General features: G+C 31.7%; 1 non-coding gene across 1 annotated transcript; it reads left to right on the plus strand.

Moving 5' to 3' along the window:
- Nucleotides 1-892: 892 nt before the first annotated feature.
- Nucleotides 893-999, plus strand: LOC139895201 (small nucleolar RNA R71). The gene has a single exon (XR_011775663.1). It is a non-coding gene; the product is annotated as a small nucleolar RNA R71 (small nucleolar RNA).
- Nucleotides 1000-21744: the final 20745 nt, after the last annotated feature.

The raw sequence follows: 21744 nt of genomic DNA on the forward strand, positions 1-21744 counted from the left end.
TTCTTGTGGAGTAGGAATAGCTTCATCAAAAGTTACAGGTATTTCAGGTGGTTTAAGTGTTGTACCACTTCTTGTGGTAATGGCTTTAGCTGTTTCATTCCGGAGGTTAGCATTTGTATCACTAGGTAGACTTCCCGGTTTTCTTTCACCTATTAACCTTGCTAGGTTACTTACTTCTTGTTCCAGATTTTGAATAGAAGCTTGTTGATTTCTAAATGCTTGAGCATTTTGTTCATTGGTTTGTTTTTGAGATGTGAAAAACTGCGTTTGAGTTTCAACTAGCTTCGTCATCATATCTTCTAAATTCGGCTTTTTATCATCGGTTTGTTGTGGTGGTTTGTTTTGAAAATTAGGTCTTTGCTGATTGTAATTTTTGTTAGATACTTGTTGATTGCTAGGACCTTGTTGGTTGTTGTATGGAATATTTCGGTTATAATTCTGGTTTTGATTGTAAATCGGTCTTGGCGGTTGATAATTATTCGGATAATTATTTCCAGGCCTTTGGTTTATGTATGAAATATTCTCTCTTTGTTCCATTGTTAATTCAATACTGAGACAATCTTTTGTCAAATGTGGTCCTCCACACTGCTCACAACTAATTCGTATTGAGTGAATATCTTTAGTCATCTTTTCCATTCGTCTCTCAACAGCATCTATCTTTGCGGAAATGGAATCTAAATCATGGCTAGAATTGGCTCAAGCTGCTTTAGATGATCTAACGATATCTTTTTCTTGGTGCCACTCATGTGAGTGGGAAGCAGTGTTATCAATAATTTTGTAAGCATCAGTTTCGGTTTTCTTCATAATAGAACCACCAGCTACTATATCTATGTCTTTCCTTGTAGTGATGTCGCATCCTTGGTAGAATATTTGTACTATTTGATAGGTGTCTAAACCATGTTGCGGACATCCTCTTAATAACTTTTCAAATCTTGTCCACGCCTCATATAGAGTTTCATTTGGCTTCTGTGTAAACGTAACAATTTCTGCTTGAAGTCTTACGGCTTTAGATGCCGGAAAGAATTGTTTAAGAAATTTTTCAACTAATACGTCCCATGTATCAATCGCCCCTTCAGGTAACGATTCCAACCAATCTTTGGCTTATCCCTTTAAAGTCCAGGGAAATAACATGAGATATATCTGTTCATCCTCTACTTCTCGGATTTTAAATAGTGTGCAGATCCTATTAAAGGTACGTAGATGTTCATTTGGATCTTCCTTTGGCGCACCACTAAATTGGCATTGATTAGTCACCATGTGTAGACTTTGTCCTTTGATTTCATAATCTGGCGCATTAATGTCTGGATGAGTAATTGCGTGACCTTGGCCAGTGTGTTTAGCTCTCATTCGGTCTTCCATACTTAATGGTTCTGTTACTTTCATAATTGAATTTGTTGAATCGGAATCACTAGAGGATTCTGATTTAATGGTTCGTTCCTCAACAATCTCTGTTTGAATGATTGGTGGTTCCGGAGGAAAATTTAGTGGTTCAGGATCTATGAATCGTCCCTGAATATTCTCCGGATTCTCAATTGTGAGGTCGGGTTCAAAAAATGGATTATCAGAAATTTGAACTGGAGTACTTGGTCGACTGGATGACGATTCTAAAGAAAAATCAACGGCATTAATATTTGCTAAATGTCTTGATCTAGTTACAGGTGGTGAACGTACAAAAGGTGGTAAACGTCTTGCTCGGTGCATTCACTGAATATCCTATTAGTTTTTAAAAGGAAAGAAAAATTATAATAAGTTATCCAATCAATAGACTTTTCTGATTTTGCCCACGTTTCGAATAGCCAAAAGATGCAGCAGAGGGGCAGGATTCGTTTGGTCTCAATATAATTGAGGACTGTTTGGCTCCAATAACCCGGTCCACATACAAATCCAACTATTACTACGAACTAGAAAATTTTGATGTCTATCAATTTAACCACTTAAAATAAATTTTCGTAATTTTAAGAAATTTAGATAAGAAGTAGAATAAAAATCTATGTCCTAAAACTAGAATAGCGAGAAATAAGAAAGAAAAAGAGTTCGTCGAAAAAGGTCGAAAAAGAAAAATGGTTGAAAAATAAAAGGTGACGGAAAAATAAAAGAAACTTATAAAACTTAAAAACACTTGACTAACCTAACCTTATTACTACAACTAACTTAAAATTATAATCGCAAATTGAGATTACTAATTGGAATGATAATTGATACATAGGTAAAAGTCGTCTAAAAATATTAAAGCTTACAAGAAAAACTATATCCTAAATGGAAATAACTTAAAAAGAAACTAAAACTTAAAAAGGCGTCGCAAAATTCTAAAGTACCTAAATCTTAGTCTAAAGAAAAAGCACTTAAGGAATTCTACGGCAAAGCCTAAAAATCTAGAAGTAAAAATAACTATGGCAAAAACTAAGTTTAAAACTAAATATGAGCTAAAAATACAAATATTACGCTAAAACGATTAAAAAGGGACAAAATATAAAAATAAACTAAAAGTTGTAAAAAGTACAATTTTTATAAAAATATTATTTTTATATTATTTATTTATTAAAACTATTAATTTTATATTTTATTAAACTAATTAAAACAAAATAAACTAATAAAAACTAAATATTATAATAAATATACCCTAATTAGGGTTTAAGTTTAAATATAATTAATAAAAACCCGTAATTAATGCTGCTACGGCTTCTGTGTACCCGTGTCAGACTGTCTCCGCGAGTCGCGGTATTCGAGGCTGCAAACTCCGCGAGTCGCGGGGTTCTAAAATTCAACTCTGGTACAGTTTTTTTAATTCGACGTTTTTTTGTTTGTTTTATATTTTCTGTTTAAATCAAAATATTTATATAATAAAAACTTATATTTAAAAACTAAAATAAAAATAGAACTACTTTATAATTTTAAAAATATCTTAAAAATAGATTTATATATATATTAATTTTTTTTAAATAAAAATATTTAAATAAAACTTATATTTTTATGAAATAAAAATAAAGAAACTTTATAAAACTTAAATATTTGACAAAATCTTAAAAAAAATATAAATTTTTGTTTTTCTTTTTATATTTTCGAATAATTAAAAACGTATTTTTACAAAAGTGAATTTTAATAAAAGTAAACTAAAAAAAAAATCTTTTTTTTTTAAATATTTAGCGTTGCGCTTTCGGCGTTTAAGAGTATCCCCGGCAGCGGCGCCAAAAATACTTGATAGTTAAAGCTAAGGGGTATAAAATACTATTAAATTTTACAAGGAAATACTATTAAATACGATACAATTTTATACAAGATATTTATTTATTTATAGAATGGATATACTTAAACCTTGCTACAACACTTATAGGCAGTGTACCTAATCGTACAGTAGTGTAGTTTTTAGTAAGTCCGGTTCGTTCCACAGGGAAAATCTTTAAACAAAGCTTAACGCTATATTAGTTTACTTTTATAAAAATACAAATAGATATATATAAGTAATATTATTATTATAAAGGGGGGTTTTTACCGTTTAATGACCGGTTTGTCGATTTTAAAACTTTAGTCGCAGTTAAAACCAAATGTAAAATAATAAATAAATACAAGACTTAATTTAAAGCGTAAAGTAAATAACGATAATGAAATTGCGAATAATAAAAGTGCGATAAAATAAACTTGCGATAATTAAAAAGTACGATAATTAAAAGTGCAATTAAATACAATAACAATAAAAATGCGATAATTAGAAGTGCAATTAAATATAAAATAAAGGAAATTAAATATGAAATAAAAGAATTATGTTTATTTAAACTTCCGTAATCATGATGTTTGACGTGTTGATTTTAGTTTTATGCCCATGGGTTAATTGTCCTTTGTCATGGATTATTTAATATGTCCGTCTGGTTTTTGTCCATAACAGTCCATCAGTCATAAATATAAAGTGCGAGTGTCCTCGTCAAATTATCCTTATACCCGAAGTTAAATATTCCAACTAATTGGGGACTTAAACTGTAACAAGATTTTAATACTTTGTTTAATAATTACACCAGGATGTCGACTGAGTGTAACCCAAGGTTTTAATATTTTGTTATCAATTATACCAAGTGTCCTTGTACATAATTTTACCCCTGTTTTAATTATTCTAGTGGCTATTAATCCATTCCCGTGTCCGGTAAAATGAACGATTATTCGTACATATAAATACCCCGCCCATCGTGTCCGATCGAGTGTATATGGTAATTTATAGGGACGCCCAATTGTAAATCTTTATATTAACATTAACAAACTATCATTTAGTTAAACAAATATAAAGCCCATTAATAGCCCATAGTCTAATTTTCACAAGTGTCGTTCTTTTGTCCAAACCCCAATTATGGTACAAAGCCCAATTACCCAATTTTAGTAATTAGCCCAACATCATGATTACTTCGGATTAAATAAGCATAATAATAACTTAGCTACGAGACATTAAATTAAAAAGGTTGAACATAACTTACAATGATTAAAAATAGCGTAGCGTTACACGGACAGAATTTCGACTTACACCCTTACAACATTCGCTAACATACCCTTATTATTAGGATTAAAATTAAAATTAAAATTAAAATATAAATTATAAATATAAATATTACGTTTAGATAGATGGATGGATATATATTGGATGATTTTTGCGATCAGAATTCGTTTGCTTTTATAGGGAGTTTCAGTTTTTGGGGCTCCGCGACTTGCGGCAATTTTTGCCTTCAAACTCCGCGACTCGCGGAGTTTGAAAATACAGCTCACCCTCCTTTGCCTTCTTTCTTGCCGACGATTTTAAATATTAATATAATATATATATAATTTTTAAGAATTATTTATATATTATATTATATTCATGTGCATAGTTGACTTGTAATTTTTAGTCCGTTGCGTCGAGCGTTGAGAGTTGACTCTGGTCCCGGTTCTGGATTTTCGAACGTCCTTGCGTACAATTTAATATCTTGTACTTTACGTTTTGAATTTTGTACTCTTGTAATTTCGAGACGTTTCTTATCAATAATTGGAACCTCTTTGATTGTCTTTTGTACTTTTGAGCTTTTTGGTCGTTTGCGTCTTCCATTTGTCGAATCTGTCTTTTGTCTTCACCTTTTATTATTTAAACGAATATCACTTGTAAATACAACAATTGCAACTAAAAGCTTGTCTTTCTTGAGGAATAATGCTATGAAATATATGTTCGTTTTTAGCATTATCAATGAACTACGAGCTGTAATAGATAATGATACCTCGGATTTCACCCAATTGGGTAATAGAGGTGAAACCTTTGATCCCGAGAATGAACGGAAGGAAATGTTAGGAATTGTCCACCCTATAATATGTATGTCAGTGTATATCGATCCATTTGACCAAGAACCAGAAAAGAGACATATCCATTTACTAAAAGCTACACTTAAAAAAGAATTAAGTAGTGACGATCGGGTGAGTCTAAACTTTAAACCCATTGATATATTATACACCACCCGAGATGTTAACTGGCTCACTATTTTAATTCGTGGAACTTATTCTACCGACTTCACATGTCGTCAGCTAAGTATGGGGAAGTCTAACCCCACTTAACGTTAAATTAGGTGTTCGGGTTAGTGCATAACTCGTTAATAAACATGCATGATGAGTAAGGGTAAAAGACGTATTTTCAAAGATTAGCAAACAGTTCAGAAAAGCAACCATTTTTGAAGAAAAACATGTGTGATAAAATGAACGATGAGGCGCGCCATCTATCATTCGACGAGCATTGCAATTACAAACTGAGTATTTTTAATCACTTTTCTACACTAATCACCCTTATGAATTTATAAATATAGTCTGATTTCATGCAAATGAGGGAATTGCATGATCTCAAGTGTGGGGAAGGTTATAATTTCTCTCGGGTTTATACTTGTCTTATTTTCTAAATATTGTGAAAATTTTAAAAATTTTCAACTAAATGAATTCAAAATCATGTTTATACATATTTATGAACGATAAAACTAGGTGATAATACAGAAATTATTGTTACCTCGAAAAGGACATAAATTGAGAAACAACCTAAAACGCTTGAATTCATTTAAAATGGAATAAAGGAGAATAAAAAGGCAAAGAAAAAGCCAAGTGTGGGGAGAATGTACCTAGTTATTCAATTAAAAACTATCTATCACATGTTTCTGTAAAGTTTATTGCAGGTGCTTTTGTTTTGGACTAAATTAACTGTTTTACCCGATTTACTGTAATATATTTGAAAGAGAGATGGATCTACACGATGAATCAATTCCATCATTAAAAGGAAGTAAAGTCTTCCTAAAAAGACACGCACTTCTTGATTTAGGTCAAGAAGTTGTCATCCAGACCAGCTGTAGGTTGACGAAAAATCTAGAAAAGTCATCACTAAAATCAGCAGGAAATCCACGGACCTCAGCATCAAACAGGGTCGCCAAGTGGTCAGACTTATCCTAACCATGAGAGGACCTGTCTCGTAAAATGGGGAGGGTGCCGTGCAAATTAGCTTGATAAGACTAATGAATCAGACCCCCAGAAAGGATAAACTCCTAAAAGATTAAAAATAAGCTTTTAAGCCTGATATTACTCAATCCTTGAGATTGACCTTAAAGATTGAGAATTACAAACTCATGGAATTCGATGATATCTAAACTCGAGCTTGAACGAGAAAATATTTTGATCAAATTAAAACCGATTTGTTTTCTAAAAACCTATTTTCAATGAGTTCATTACCATTGAACGTAAAATCCTAAGAATTCACCGGAATTCATTAGGTCACCTGAACCAAATCGGGTGTCAACCGTAAGAACGGTGGTTGCATAGCATGGTCGGAGACAGGACCTTGTGCCAGACCGAAAAAATCATAGGGTGATCTTTACTATTGCTCCTACAAAGGATAGTAATTGCATCCGACACGTTTTAGACCATGAATAAATGCATGTCATTAGACATTGCCTTAACAGTTTCTTGTTCATCGCTTTCCTTTACAACCGGACGATAGTTTGCCGAAAGGTAATATACGGAACAAGTAAACTGGATGTGTGCTTTCCAATACAGGGATAGCAGTGGATTACACGAACCTAAAAGTTTTTAGCCAAAATATCGATCCACAAATATATTTTGCAACACCGATGGTGGGTCAAATCAGAAAACTTATCTAGGGTAAAAGCTAGAATGAATTTTCAAAAGATCAAATGTTTTCATAAAGATCCAATTTCCTTAAAGGATCTAAATTTTTATAGTCATGTGGGACTATAAACCACAATGTTACTATCATTGTGTATACCGCCGTATCAAAATCACTGATGTAAAAAGTGTGAGAATAAAGAAGTGATTCGAATGAAGTGTGATTTAATTTCAAGTTCTATATTGCTTGAGGACAAGCAACGTTCAAGTGTGGGGATATTTGATAGTGCTCCAAATGAACATATATTTAGTAGCAATATCCTTCCAATATGTAAAGCTTTTAGTTGCAATTGTTCTATTTTTATGTAATATTCGTTTAAATAAATAAGTGCGAAGACAAAAGGCGAAAACGAAGATTTGAAGACGCAAACATCCAAAAAGCTCAAATGTATAAGATACAATCTAAGTGGTTCAATTTATTGATAAGAAACGTCTAAAAATGACAAGAACGCAAGTCGCGGAACGCAAATTACACGATATTAAAATATACGAAAAGACGTTCGAAAAACCGGAACTGAGACATAAACCGGGCGTAAACGTACGAAACAACGGAGCCAAAATTATGAGTCAACTATGCACATAAATATAATATAATATTTAAATAATTATATAAATTATTTATATATTATATTTATATTTATAATATGTCGACAAGTAAAAATCCAAAAGTTGGTGAGCTGGCCCAGGGAACTCCGCACTCGCGAAGCAAATTGCCTACAAAACTCCGCACTCGCGGAGCAGCCAAAATCAGAATTTACCTATAAAAGGCACGAGCTTCTGCCGAGTTCTCTACACCAATTCAATTACTCTCTATCTCTGTAATACATATATATATATATATATATATATATATATATATATATATATATATATATATATATATATATATATATATATATATATATATATATATATATAATATTTATATATATAATATAAATTAGTTTAGTTTTATATTAGTTAGTTTAGGTAATGTAACGGTTATTTTACGGGTTTTGAAGTCGAAGTTCTGCCCGGGTAACACTACGCGATAAATAATCAATGTAAGCTATGTTCTCCTTTTTAAATTAATGTCTCGTACTTAATTTATTATTATGCTTATTTAAGTCGAAATAATCATGATGTTGGACTAAATATTAAAGACGGGGTTATTGGGCTTTGGACCATAATTGGGGTTTGGACAAAAGAACGACACTTGTGGAAATGAGACTATGGGTTATTAATGGAATTTATATTTGATTAATATAGAGATTTACAATTTGACGTAGTTATATATAACCACATACGCTTGATCGGGTACAGTAGGCGGGATATTTATAAATACTAATAATTGTTCATTTGACCGGACACGGGGAATGGATTAATAATCAATGGACTCATTAAAACAGGGGTGGATTACATACAAGGGTAATTGGTGTAATTGTTAATAAAGTATTAAAACCTTGGATTACACGCAGTCGATAACCTGGTATAATCATTAAACAAAGTATTAAGACCTTATTACGTTTAAATCCCCAATTAGTTGGAATATTTGACTTCGGGTATAAGGTTAATTTGGCGAAGACCCTCGCACTTTATAATTATGACCGATGGACTATTATGGACAAAACCAGATGGACTTATCGAATAATTCAGGACAAAGGACAATTAACCCAGGGTAATAAATTAAAACGTCAAACATCATGATTACGGAAGTTTAATTAAGCATAATTCCTTTATTTTATTTCTTATCGCATTTTAATTTTCGCTACTTTAATTATCGTCATTTATATTTTGCATTAGGTTTTAATTGTGACTTAAAATATAAAATCGACAAACCGGTCATTAAACGGTAAACCCCCTTTTATATATTATTACTATATATAATATATTTTGTACAAATATAATTGTTTAAAAATATAGTGTAAAATAAGTCGTCTCCCTGTGGAACGAACCGGACTTACTAAAAACTATACTACTCTACGAGTAGGTACACTGCCTATAGTGTTGTAGCAAGGTTTAGGTATATCCCATCTGTAAATAAATAATTAAAACTTGTGTAATTTGTAACGTATTTCGTATTAAAAATATATAGTATTTCGTACCCCACCTCGCACACATCATTATTATATTATTATATTTTATTTCAAAATTATTATGTTATTATTTTATTAATCTATATATATGAATGATCGACACCATTAATTTCACACAACTTCAGTTTCTCGTTCAATTCATTTTCACATAGAAATAGATATTTACTCCGTATCATATTCATCATCACAATTTTATTATTATTATTATTATTATTATTATTATTATTATTATTATTATTATTATTATTATTATTATTATTATTATTATTATTATTATTATTATTATTAATTATTATGATCTATTATTATTATTAAGATCTATTATTATTATTATTATTATTATTATTAGTATTATTATTATTATTATTATTATTATTATTATTATTATTATTATTATTATTATTATTGGTAATTAACAAGTATATATTAAGTTATTATTATCAAGTATATATATTAACATGTATAATGGTAATTGAACAAGTCTATATATTATGAATGACTTTATTTGTTATTTTTATGTGTTATATTAGATAAATTTAATATATTTAATTTATATATTTTATATATACTAATATTTATCATTCGTTATGACATTTTAATATATTAAAGTTTATTTATGATAAAGAATATATAAAATATATTAATTGATATCTTTTATATATAGTTTAATTAATATCCTTTTAATAATAAGAATATAGTGATATGTAATAATAATAATAATAATAGTATTGTTAATAAGTTAATTTTAATAATGATACTTTTTAATAAAGATAATTATAAAAATAATAATTTTATTAAAAATATTAATTTCAATAATAATACTAATTTTACACGAAATTTTGATAGAATTTTAAGTACGGTTACTTTTAGTAATAATGGTGATAGTGATAGTAACTTTAATACTAATAATTATAATCTTATTAATAATATTAATAGTAATACTTATGTTAATAATAATAACTATAATACTAATTTTAATAATACTAATTCATTTAAATCATAAATTAATTTTAATTTAAATCATTTTCATAAACTTATAATAATAGTAATAATAATAATAATAATAATAATAATAATAATAATAATAATAATAATAATAATAATATTAAAAAATTTAGGAAATGAAAACTACCTCAAAATAAGCCCTTTTAAAAAAAACCAAAACCAGGCTCGAACCCGTGACCTCTCGCTAACCCAACATGCACCCAAACCATTGATCTGTCTTCTGTTTTTCTGATTAATACGCGTTTTAATTATATATATCCCGTATTTAAATGTTCTTCTTCTTCATCAAACTCGATCAAAATAAATACCATTCTAACAGAGATTAATAAAGAAATGGATTTTAGGATTAGAAAATGATTATTTGATGATTTAAATTAACAGTCAAAGAAAACAAAATCAATTAAAACAAAAGAAGCAATAGCTGTAGTTTTGAAAAGAAGAAACGAAGAACATGAAGTTTGATTTTGATTTTGAGGTTGTTTTAGATCATGCTCTCTACATGAAATAGGTTCTAAATCCATTATAGAATCTTATTGAATCGTCAATTGATTCAGAAACATCAACAAAAACTCGAATTTTATGAAGAACAATCATTTGACTTTTTAAAATCGAAACTTTGACCTTAAAATTAGAAATCGATAGGAAGAATTGGAATCTGAAAATTTACAGATAGTTTAAGTAAAAGAATCCTAACAAGACTGCAATATTAGATTTTGAAATGGGATTCGTTTATGAAGTTTTTGAAAAATTGAACAAGAACAGAGAATATACGAGCTCTTTTTTTTTTATATATAAATTTTCTGTTTGATTTCCAATTAGCAACTACACCTAGTATATAAATGATAATGATGTTGTTAATCAGACGTGTAATGCAGTAATCTTAATCGTTTGTTTAATGATATTGGGTGATGATGAATCCATCAAATAGAACAGAAAGATAAAGAAAAGAAAAAAAAAATATATATGCAGCTTGATTATGACCTGGAAAGGAAAGAAAGAAAAACAGATCGTGGTTGTGATCCAGAAAGCAGAAAAACTGAATACCTAATTTAGGTTTCGATCACTCTTTTTTTTTTCTTTATTAATAATTTAATAATAATGATGATACTAATAAAAATAATAATTATAAAAATGATATTAATAATAATAATGATGATAATAGATTGTAGTATTGATAAATATAATAATAATACTTATAATAATAATATTAATATCAAGGTTAATGATATTTATTAATAATATTGTTGATAATCATAACTATATTATTAATAATAAGTTGTATTAATTTATCAATAATGATATTTATAATAATTTTAATAATTTTTAGTAGTAGTGATGATACTAATAATATTAATATTAATATTAACATTAGTAGTTATATTAATGGTAATAATTAATAATAATAATAATAATAATAATAATACTTGTAAATGATAATGATTAATGATATATTATTAGAATGATATTAATAATAATATTAATATAACGAATAATTACTAATGCATAATTATTTACGAATAATTGTTCGTGAATCGTTGGAATTACATAAAAGTTAGGTTTAAATTTTGTCTGAAATTTCTGGGTTGTTATAGTTGAAATGTCCCGTTCATATTGATTATAAACGTTCCATATTAATTGATTTCGTCGCGAGGTTTTGACCTCTATATGAGACGTTTTTCAAAGACTGCATTCATTTTTAAAACAACCACAACCTTTATTTTATCGATAAAGGTTTAAAAAGCATTACGTAGATTATCAAATAATGATAATTTAAAATATACCGTTTACACATTACATAATGGTTTACAATAAGAACATATTACATCAAAAATAAGTTTCTTGAATGCAGTTTTTACATAATATCATACAAGCATGGACTCCAAATCTTGTTCTTATTTTAGTATGCAACAGCGGAAGCTCTTAATAATCACCTGAGAATAAACATGCTTAAAACGTCAAAAAAAATGTTGGTGAGTTATAGGTTTATCCTATATATTATCAAATCATAATAATAGACCACAAGATTTCATATTTCAATATGCATCCCATACATAGAGATAAAATTCATTCATATGGTGAACACCTGGTAACCGACATTAACAAGATGCATATAAGAATATCCCCTATCATTCCGGGAAATCCTTCGGACATGATAAAACAACATCGAAGTACTAAAGTATCTGGTACTTTGGATGGGGTTCGTTAGGCCCAATAGATCTATCTTTAGGATTCGCGTCAATTAGTAGATCGGTTTACTAATTCTTAGGTTACCAAGCAAAAGGGGCATATCCGGCTTCGATCATTCACCCATATAATGTAGTTTCAATTACTTGTGTCTATTTCGTAAAACATTTATAAAACTGCATGTATTCTCATCCCAAAATATTAGATTTTAAAAGTGGGATTATAACTCACTTTCACAGATTTTTACTCCGTCGGGAAGTAAGACTTGGCCACTGGTCGATTCACGAACCTATAACAAATATGTACATATATATAAAAGTATGTTCAAAATATATTTACAACACTTTTAATACATTTTGATGTTTTAAGTTTATTAAGTCAGCTGTCCTCGTTAGTAACCTACAACTAGTTGTCCACAGTTAGATGTACAGAAATAAATCGATATATATTATCTTGAATCAATCCACGACCCAGTGTATACATGTCTCAGGCTAGATCACAACTCAAAGTATATATATTTTTGGAATCAACCTCAACTCTATATAACTAACTCCAACATTACTGCATATAGAGTGTCTATGGTTGTTCCAAATAATATATATACATGGGTCGATATGATATGTCAAAACATTTGCATACGTGTCTATGGTATCCCAAGATTACATAATATATTAGAATACATGTATAATACAATATAAGTTAGCTAGGATATGATTTGTATAGAATTGTTAATATTTCCCGTAGCTACAAAAATCAAAAAATATCCAATCTTGTTTTACCCATAACTTCTTCATTTTAAATCCGTTTTGAGTGAATCAAATTGCTATGGTTTTATATTGAACTCTATTTTATGAATCTAAACAGAAAAAGCATAGTTTTATAGTCGGAAATATAATTTACAAGTCGTTTTTGTAAGAGGTAGTCATTTCAGTCGAAAGAACGACGTCTTGATGACCATTTTGAAAAACATACTTCCACTTTGAGTTTAACCATGATTTTTGGATATAGTTTCATGTTCATAAGAAAAATTATTTTCCTAGAAGAACAACTTTTAAATCAAAGTTTATCATAGTTTTTAATTATCAAACCCAAAACAGCCTGCGGTGTCACTACGACGGCGTATGTCCAGTTTTACGGTGTTTTTCGTGTTTCCAGGTTTTAAATCATTAAGTTAGCATATCATATAGATATAGAACATGTGTTTAGTTGATTTTAAAAGTCAATTTAGAAGGATTAACTTTTGTTTGCGAACAAGTTTAGAATTAACTAAACTATGTTCTAGTGATTTCAAGTTTAAACCTTCGAATAAGATAGCTTTATATGTATGAATCGAATGATGTTATGAACATCATTACTACCTCAAGTTTTGTGGATAAACCTACTGGAAAAGAGACAAATGGATCTAGCTTTAAAGGATCTTGGATGGCTTGAAAGTTCTTGAAGTAGAATCATGACACGAAAACAAGTTCAAGTAAGATTTTCACTCGAAATAAGATTGTTATAGTTATAGAAATTGAATCAAAGTTTGAATATGAGTATTAACTTGTATTAGAAAGATATATTACTATAAATAAGAAAGATTTCTTGAGGTTGGATGATCAATCTACAAGATTGGAAGTAAGCTAGCAAACTTGGAAGTATTCTTGATTTTATGAAACTAGAACTTGTAGAATTTATGAAGAACACTTAGAACTTGAAGATAGAACTTGAGAGAGATCAATTAGATGAAGAAAATTGAAGAATGAAAGTGTTTGTAGGTGTTTTTGGTCGTTGGTATATGGATTAGATATAAAGGATGTGTAATTTTGTTTTAATATAAATAAGTCATGAATGATTAGTCATATTTTTGTAATTTTATGAGATATTTCATGCTAGTTGCCAAATGATGGTTCCCACATGTGTTAGGTGACTCACATGGGCTACTAAGAGCTGATCATTTGAGTGTATATACCAATAGTACATACATCTAAAAGCTGTGTATTGTACGAGTACGAATACAGGTGCATACGAGTAGAATTGTTGATGAAACCGAACGAGGATGTAATTGTAAGCATTTTTGTTAAGTAGAAGTATTTTGATAAGTGTCTTGAAGTCTTTCAGAAGTTTATGAATACATATTAAAACACTACATGTATATACATTTTAACTGAGTCGTTAAGTCATCGTTAGTCGTTACATGTAAATGTTGATTTGAAACCTTTAAGTTAACGATCTTGTTAAATGTTGTTAACCCAATGTTTATTATATCTAAATAGATGTAAAATTATTATATTATCATGATATTATGATATATTAATATATCTTAATATGATATATATACATTTAAATGTCGATACAACGATAATCGTTACATATATGTCTCGTTTCGAAATCATTAAGTTAGTAGTATTGTTTTTACATATGTAGTTCATTGTTAATACACATAATGACATGTTTACTTATCATTTATTATGATTAAACATAGTGTATCAATATCTTAATATGATTCATATGTATTTAGTAAGAAGTTGTTATAACGATAATCGTTATATATATCGTTTCGAGTTTCTTAATTCAATAAACTCAATTTTATGTATATAACTCATTGTTAAAATATCTAATGAGATACTTACTTATCATAATAACATGTTAACTATATATATAATCATATATATGTCATCATATATTTTTTTACAAGTTTTAACTTTCGTGAATCACCGGTCAACTTGGGTGGTCAAATGTCTATATGAAACCTATTTCAATTAATCAAGTCTTAACAAGTTTGATTGCTTAACATGTTGGAAACACTTAATCATGTAAATAACAATTTCATTTAATATATATATAAACATGGAAAAGTTCGGGTCACTACAGTACCTACCCGTTAAATAAATTTCGTCCCGAAATTTTAAGCAGTTGGAGGTGTTGACGTATCTTCTGGAAATAAATGCGGGTATTTCTTCTTCATCTGATCTTCTCATTCCCAGGTGAACTCGGGTACTCTATGAGCATTCCATCGAACCTTAACAATTGGTATCTTGTTTTGCTTAAGTCTTTTAACCTCACGATCCATTATTTCGACGGGTTCTTCAATGAATTGAAGTTTTTCGTTGATTTGGATTTCATCTAATGGAATAGTGAGATCTTCTTTAGCAAAATATTTCTTCAAATTCGAGACGTGGAAAGTGTTATGTACAGCCGCGAGTTATTGAGGTAACTCAAGTCGGTAAGCTACTGGTCCGACACGATCAATAATCTTGAATGGTCCAATATATCTTGGATTTAATTTCCCTCGTTTACCAAATCGAATAACGCCTTTCCAAGGTGCAACTTTAAGCATGATCATCTCTCCAATTTCAAATTCTATATCTTTTCTTTTAATGTCAGCGTAGCTCTTTTGTCGACTTTGGGCGGTTTTCAACCGTTGTTGAATTTGAATGATCTTCTCGGTAGTTTCTTGTATTATCTCCGGACCCGTAATCTGTCTATCCCCCACTTCACTCCAACAAATCGGAGACCTGCACTTTCTACCATAAAGTGCTTCAAACGGCGCCATCTCAATGCTTGAATGGTAGCTGTTATTGTAGGAAAATTCTGCTAACGGTAGATGTCGATCCCAACTGTTTCCGAAATCAATAACACATGCTCGTAGCATGTCTTCAAGCGTTTGTATCGTCCTTTCACTCTGCCCATCAGTTTGTGGATGATAGGCAGTACTCATGTCTAGAAGAGTTCCTAATGCTTGCTGTAATGTCTGCCAGAATCTTGAAATAAATCTGCCATCCCTATCAGAGATAATAGAGATTGGTATTCCATGTCTGGAGACGACTTCCTTCAAATACAGTCATGCTAACTTCTCCATCTTGTCATCTTCTCTTATTGGCAGGAAGTGTGCTGATTTGGTGAGACGATCAACTATTACCCAAATAGTATCAAAACCACTTGTAGTCCTTGGCAATTTAGTGATGAAATCCATGGTAATGTTTTCCCATTTCCATTCCGGGATTTCGGGTTGTTGAAGTAGACCTGATGGTTTCTGATGCTTAGCTTTGACCTTAGAACACGTCAAACATTCTCCTACGTATTTAGCAACATCGGCTTTCATACCCGGCCACCAAAAATGTTTCTTGAGATCCTTGTACATCTTCCCCGTTCCAGGATGTATTGAGTATCTGGTTTTATGAGATTCTCTAAGTACCATTTCTCTCATATCTCCAAATTTTGGTACCCAAATCCTTTCAGCCCTATACCGGGTTCCGTCTTCCCGAATATTAAGACGCTTCTCCGATCCTTTGGGTATTTCATCCTTTAAATTTCCCTATTTTAAAACTCCTTGTTGCGCCTCCTTTATTTGAGTAGTAAGGTTATTGTGAATCATTATATTCATAGATTTTACTCGAATGGGTTCTCTGTCCTTCCTGCTCAAGGCGTCGGCTACCACATTTGCCTTCCCCGGGTGGTAACGAATCTCAAAGTCGTAATCATTCAACAATTCAATCCACCTACGCTGCCTCATATTCAGTTGTTTCTGATTAAATATGTGTTGAAGACTTTTGTGGTCAGTATATATAATACTTTTGACCCCATATAAGTAGTGCCTCCAAGTCTTTAATGCAAAAACAACCGCGCCTAATTCCAAATCATGCGTCGTATAATTTTGTTCGTGAATCTTCAATTGTCTAGATGCATAAGCAATTACTTTCGTTCATTGCATTAATACACAACCGAGACCTTGCTTTGAGGCGTCACAATATATCACAAAATCATCATTCCCTTCAGGTAATGACAATATAGGTGCCGTAGTTAACTTTTTCTTCAATAACTGAAACGCTTTCTCTTGTTCATCCTTCTATTCAAATTTCTTCCCTTTATGCGTTAATGCAGTTAAGGGTTTTGCTATTCTGGAAAAGTCTTGGATGAACCTTCTGTAGTAACCAGCTAGTCCTAAAAATTGGCGTATGTGTTTCGGAGTTTTCGGGGTTTCCCACTTTTTAACGGTTTCAATCTTTGCTGGATCCACCTGAATACCTTTTTTGTTCACTATGTGACCGAGGAATTGAACTTCTTCCAACCAAAATGCACACTTTGAAAACTTAGCATACAGTTTTTCTTTCCTTAACAACTCTAGCACTTTTCTCAAGTGTTCTTCATGCTCTTGATCATTCTTCGAGTAAATAAGTATGTCATCGATGAAAACAATGACAAACTTGTCAAGATATGGCCCACACACTCGGTTCATGAGGTCCATGAACACAGCTGGTGCATTAGTCAATCCAAATGGCATAACCATAAACTCGTAATGACCGTAACGCGTCCTAAAAGCAGTCTTTGGAATATCATCCTCCTTCACCCGCATTTGATGATATCCAGAACGTAAATCGATCTTCGAATAAATAGACGAGCCTTGTAGTTGATCAAATAAGTCATCAATTCTCAGTAGTGGGTAGCGGTTCTTGATGGTAAGTTTGTTCAACTCTCGGTAGTCGATACACAACCTGAATGTACCATCTTTCTTCTTGACAAACAAAACAGGAGCTCCCCACGGTGATGTGCTTGGTCGAATGAAACCACGCTCTAAAAGTTCTTGTAATTGGCCCTGAAGTTCCTTCATTTTGCTAGGTGCGAGTCTGTATGGAGCACGAGCTATTGGTGCAGCTCCCGGTACAAGGTCTATTTGAAATTCAACGAATCGGTGTGGAGGTAGTCCCGGTAATTCTTTCGGAGATACATCGGGAAATTCTTTTGCGACGGGAATATCATTGATGTTCTTTTCTTCGGAATTGACTTTCTCGACGTGTGCTAGCACAGCATAGCAACCTTTTCTTATTAGTTTTTGTGCCCTTAGGTTACTAATAAGATTTAACTTTGCGTTGCTCTTTTCTCCGTACACCATTAAGGGTTTTCCTTTTTCTCGTATAACGCGAATTGTATTTTTGTAACAAACGATCTCTGCTTTCACTTCTTTCAACCAGTCTATACCGATTATCACATCAAAACTCCCTAACTCTACTGGTATCAAGTCAATCTTAAATGTTTCGTTAACCAGTTTAATTTTTCAATTCCGACATATATTATCTGCTGAAATTAATTTACCATTTGCTAATTCGAGTAAAAATTTACTATCCAAAGGCGTCAATGGGCAACTTAATTTAGCACAAAATTCTCTACTCATATAGCTTCTATCCGCACCCGAATCAAATAAAACATAAGCAGATTTATCGTCAATAAGAAACGTACCCGTAACAAGCTCCGGGTCTTCCTGTGCTTCTGCCGCATTAATATTGAAAACTCTTCCACGGCCCTGCCCATTAGTATTCCCCTGATTTGGGCAATTTCTAATAATGTGGCCCGGTTTTCCACATTTATAACAAACAGCGTTGGTATTACTTGCTCCGACACTATTCGTTTCAGCATTACTTGTTCCGGCATTATTTGCTCCCTTAGTTCTATTAAACTTTGGTCCGTAGACCTCACACTTTGTCGCGCTATGACCATTTCTTTTACACCTGTTGTAAAATGTCGTGCAAAACCCCTGGTGATTTTCTTCACACCTATGACATGGCTGTTTTTCGTTTTTATTTCCGTTGTTGTTATTGAGGTTGTTGTTGGGATTGTTATTGTTGTTGAAACGGTTGTTGTAGTTGTTGTTGTTGTTGTTGGGATGTTTGTTGTAGTTATTGTTAGGATTGCGGTTATTGTTGCGATTGTTGTTGCGGTTGTTGGGATAGTTGTTGCGATTGTGGTTGTAATTGTTATTGTTGTTGTACTGGTGACTCTTGTCACCGTTTTCCTCCCACTTCCTCTTGAGTTGTTTCGTGTTGGCTTCTTCGGCCGCCTGCTCTTTAATTCTTCCCTCAATCTGATTTATGAGTTTATGAGCCATTCGACTTGCCTTCTGTATAGAAGCGGGCTCGTGTGAACTTACATCTTCTTGAATCCTTACTGGTAACCCTTTTACAAACGCGTCGATCTTCTCTTCTTCATCTTCGAATGCTCCCGGACACAATAGGCACAACTCTGTGAATCGTCGTTCATATGTGGTAACGTCGAACCCTTGTGTTCGTAACTCTCTAAGTTCTGCCTTGAGTTTATTGAGTTCGTTTCTAGGACGGTACTGCTCGTTCATCAATTGCTTGAATGCCGACCACAGTAGTGCGTAAGCAACATTTTGTCCTACCTGTTCAAGATAGGTGTTCCACCGCGTTAACGCAGTACCTGTGAAAGTATGCGTAGCATACTTAACTTTGTCCTCTTCAGTACACTTACTTATGGCAAACACTTATTCGACTTTCTCGGTCCACCGTTTCAATCCAATTGGTCCTTCGGTTCCATCAAATTCCAAAGGTTTGCAGGCAGTGAATTCTTTGTAGGTGCATCCTACACGATTTCTTGCGCCGTTAGCTGCATTGCTAGATTCAACGTTATTGTTGGTATGTAGCGCAGCCTGTACTGCGGCTATGTTTGCAGCAAGAAAGGTACAAAATTCCTCTTCGTTCATATTCATGGTGTGTCGAGTAGTCGGTGCCATTTCCTTCAAAATAGACAACTGAATCGAGTTAATCATACAAAATATTAAGAGTAGTCAATAGTATTTCGTAGCATAATATGAACTCATTTATAAAAGCTTTTTCTTCATATTAGCATTTTATAAGTTTAAATTCAGGTACTACCTACCTGTTAAGTTCATACTTATTAGCTAATATACAATTCAACTACTACAATTCCATATGAAAAACTGATTATAATAATATATCACATACAAATATTCTTCAAACTTACAACTTCGCTGTAATAGTACACTATGATACAGGACAGTTTTGAAGATAAATCTAGTTAATACGCAAGTTATTCAGCAAAGAAAATAAAGACACGTAATTCATAAGTCCAGAAACAAGTCATGCATTCTGGTTTTACTAAGACGACTTCCCATCCTTGGTCTTGTAGAAAATAACCGTTATGACCATTGGCTAGGCAGCATGTTGTAACGTCGTCAAAAGGACGAGGGTTTCGTAATGTCCAACAGCCCCGTAATAATCTAAAAACCTTGTTTATCACCCCAACTACTGAATTCGTCACTTGTGGGAAGGTTTTATTTAAAAGTTGCAATCCGATATTATTTTTTTCACTTTGGTAAGAAGCGAACATCAGTAACCCATAAGCATAACATGCTTCTTTATGTTGCATGTTAGAAGCTCTTTCTAATTCACGAAATCCTATGTTGGGATATGTTGAGTCAAAATAGGTTCTTAACCCGTAGCGTAAAATTGCATTTGGGTTCCCCGCATTTAACGCTTTAAATAAAACACGGCGTAACTTACGGTCTCCCCAATGTGATATACCCCAACTATCAAAGGAAAGCCTTTTATAAACTAAGGCATTTCTGGAAAGTGTTTCAAATGTTTGACAAGTTAATTTCGCCATAACTAAATATGCTGATGAATTCTAACTGAATCTAGATAAGATTTCCTCAATCATATCCTCTGGTAGGTCTTCTAAAATATTCGGTTGTCTACCCTTAACGTCCATTTTGTTTTTATACTGTAAAATAGACAAGAATTAGATTCGTAAAAGATAATTAACAAACAATACAAGCAATTTTTACATAGAACAAAAAAAATACAAGCACACTACAATACATATAATACACAACATGATTACAACCCTCTAATCTGAATCACTGGTTTCTTCTTCTTCAGACTTGGTTCGTTTTCCTAATTTTCTAGGAATATATGGTGTTCCTCTAATACTAGCCGTCGTTTTATATAATAGTTTAGAAAAACCTGGTGGTTTAGAGGTTTCCGGGTCATTGTTACATTTTAGGAAATACGGATGTTGTCGATACATATAAAGTTCATCGGGGTTGGAATCGGGTTTCTCTATTTTTATACCTTTTCCCTTATTATTTTCTTTCGTTTTATTAAATTGGGTCGAGGTAATTTCTATAACATCATCGGAATCCTCATCGGGATCCGATTCATCAAAAAATTGGTAATCTTCCCAATATTTTGCTTCCTCGGCGGAAACACCATTGACCATTATTAACTTTGGTCCGTTGGTTGAGGATTTTCTTTTATTTAATCTATTTACTATAGGTATCAATATTTCTTCCTCCGGAACCTCTTCTTCTTCTGGTTCCTCCTCTTCCGATTCCTCTTCTTCCGGTTCCACTTCTTCCGGTTCCTCTTCGAGAATTTGTGAATCTTCCCAAAATATATTCGACTCTTCATTATTATTAGGTGAATCAATGGGATTTGTACTAGAGGTAGACATCTATCACACAATATCAAACACGTTAAGAGATTAATATATCACATAATATTTACATGTTAATAATATATAGTTT

Source organism: Rutidosis leptorrhynchoides, chromosome 2 (genome assembly GCF_046630445.1).
Source record: "Rutidosis leptorrhynchoides isolate AG116_Rl617_1_P2 chromosome 2, CSIRO_AGI_Rlap_v1, whole genome shotgun sequence".
NCBI classification, from domain to species: Eukaryota; Viridiplantae; Streptophyta; class Magnoliopsida; order Asterales; family Asteraceae; genus Rutidosis; species Rutidosis leptorrhynchoides.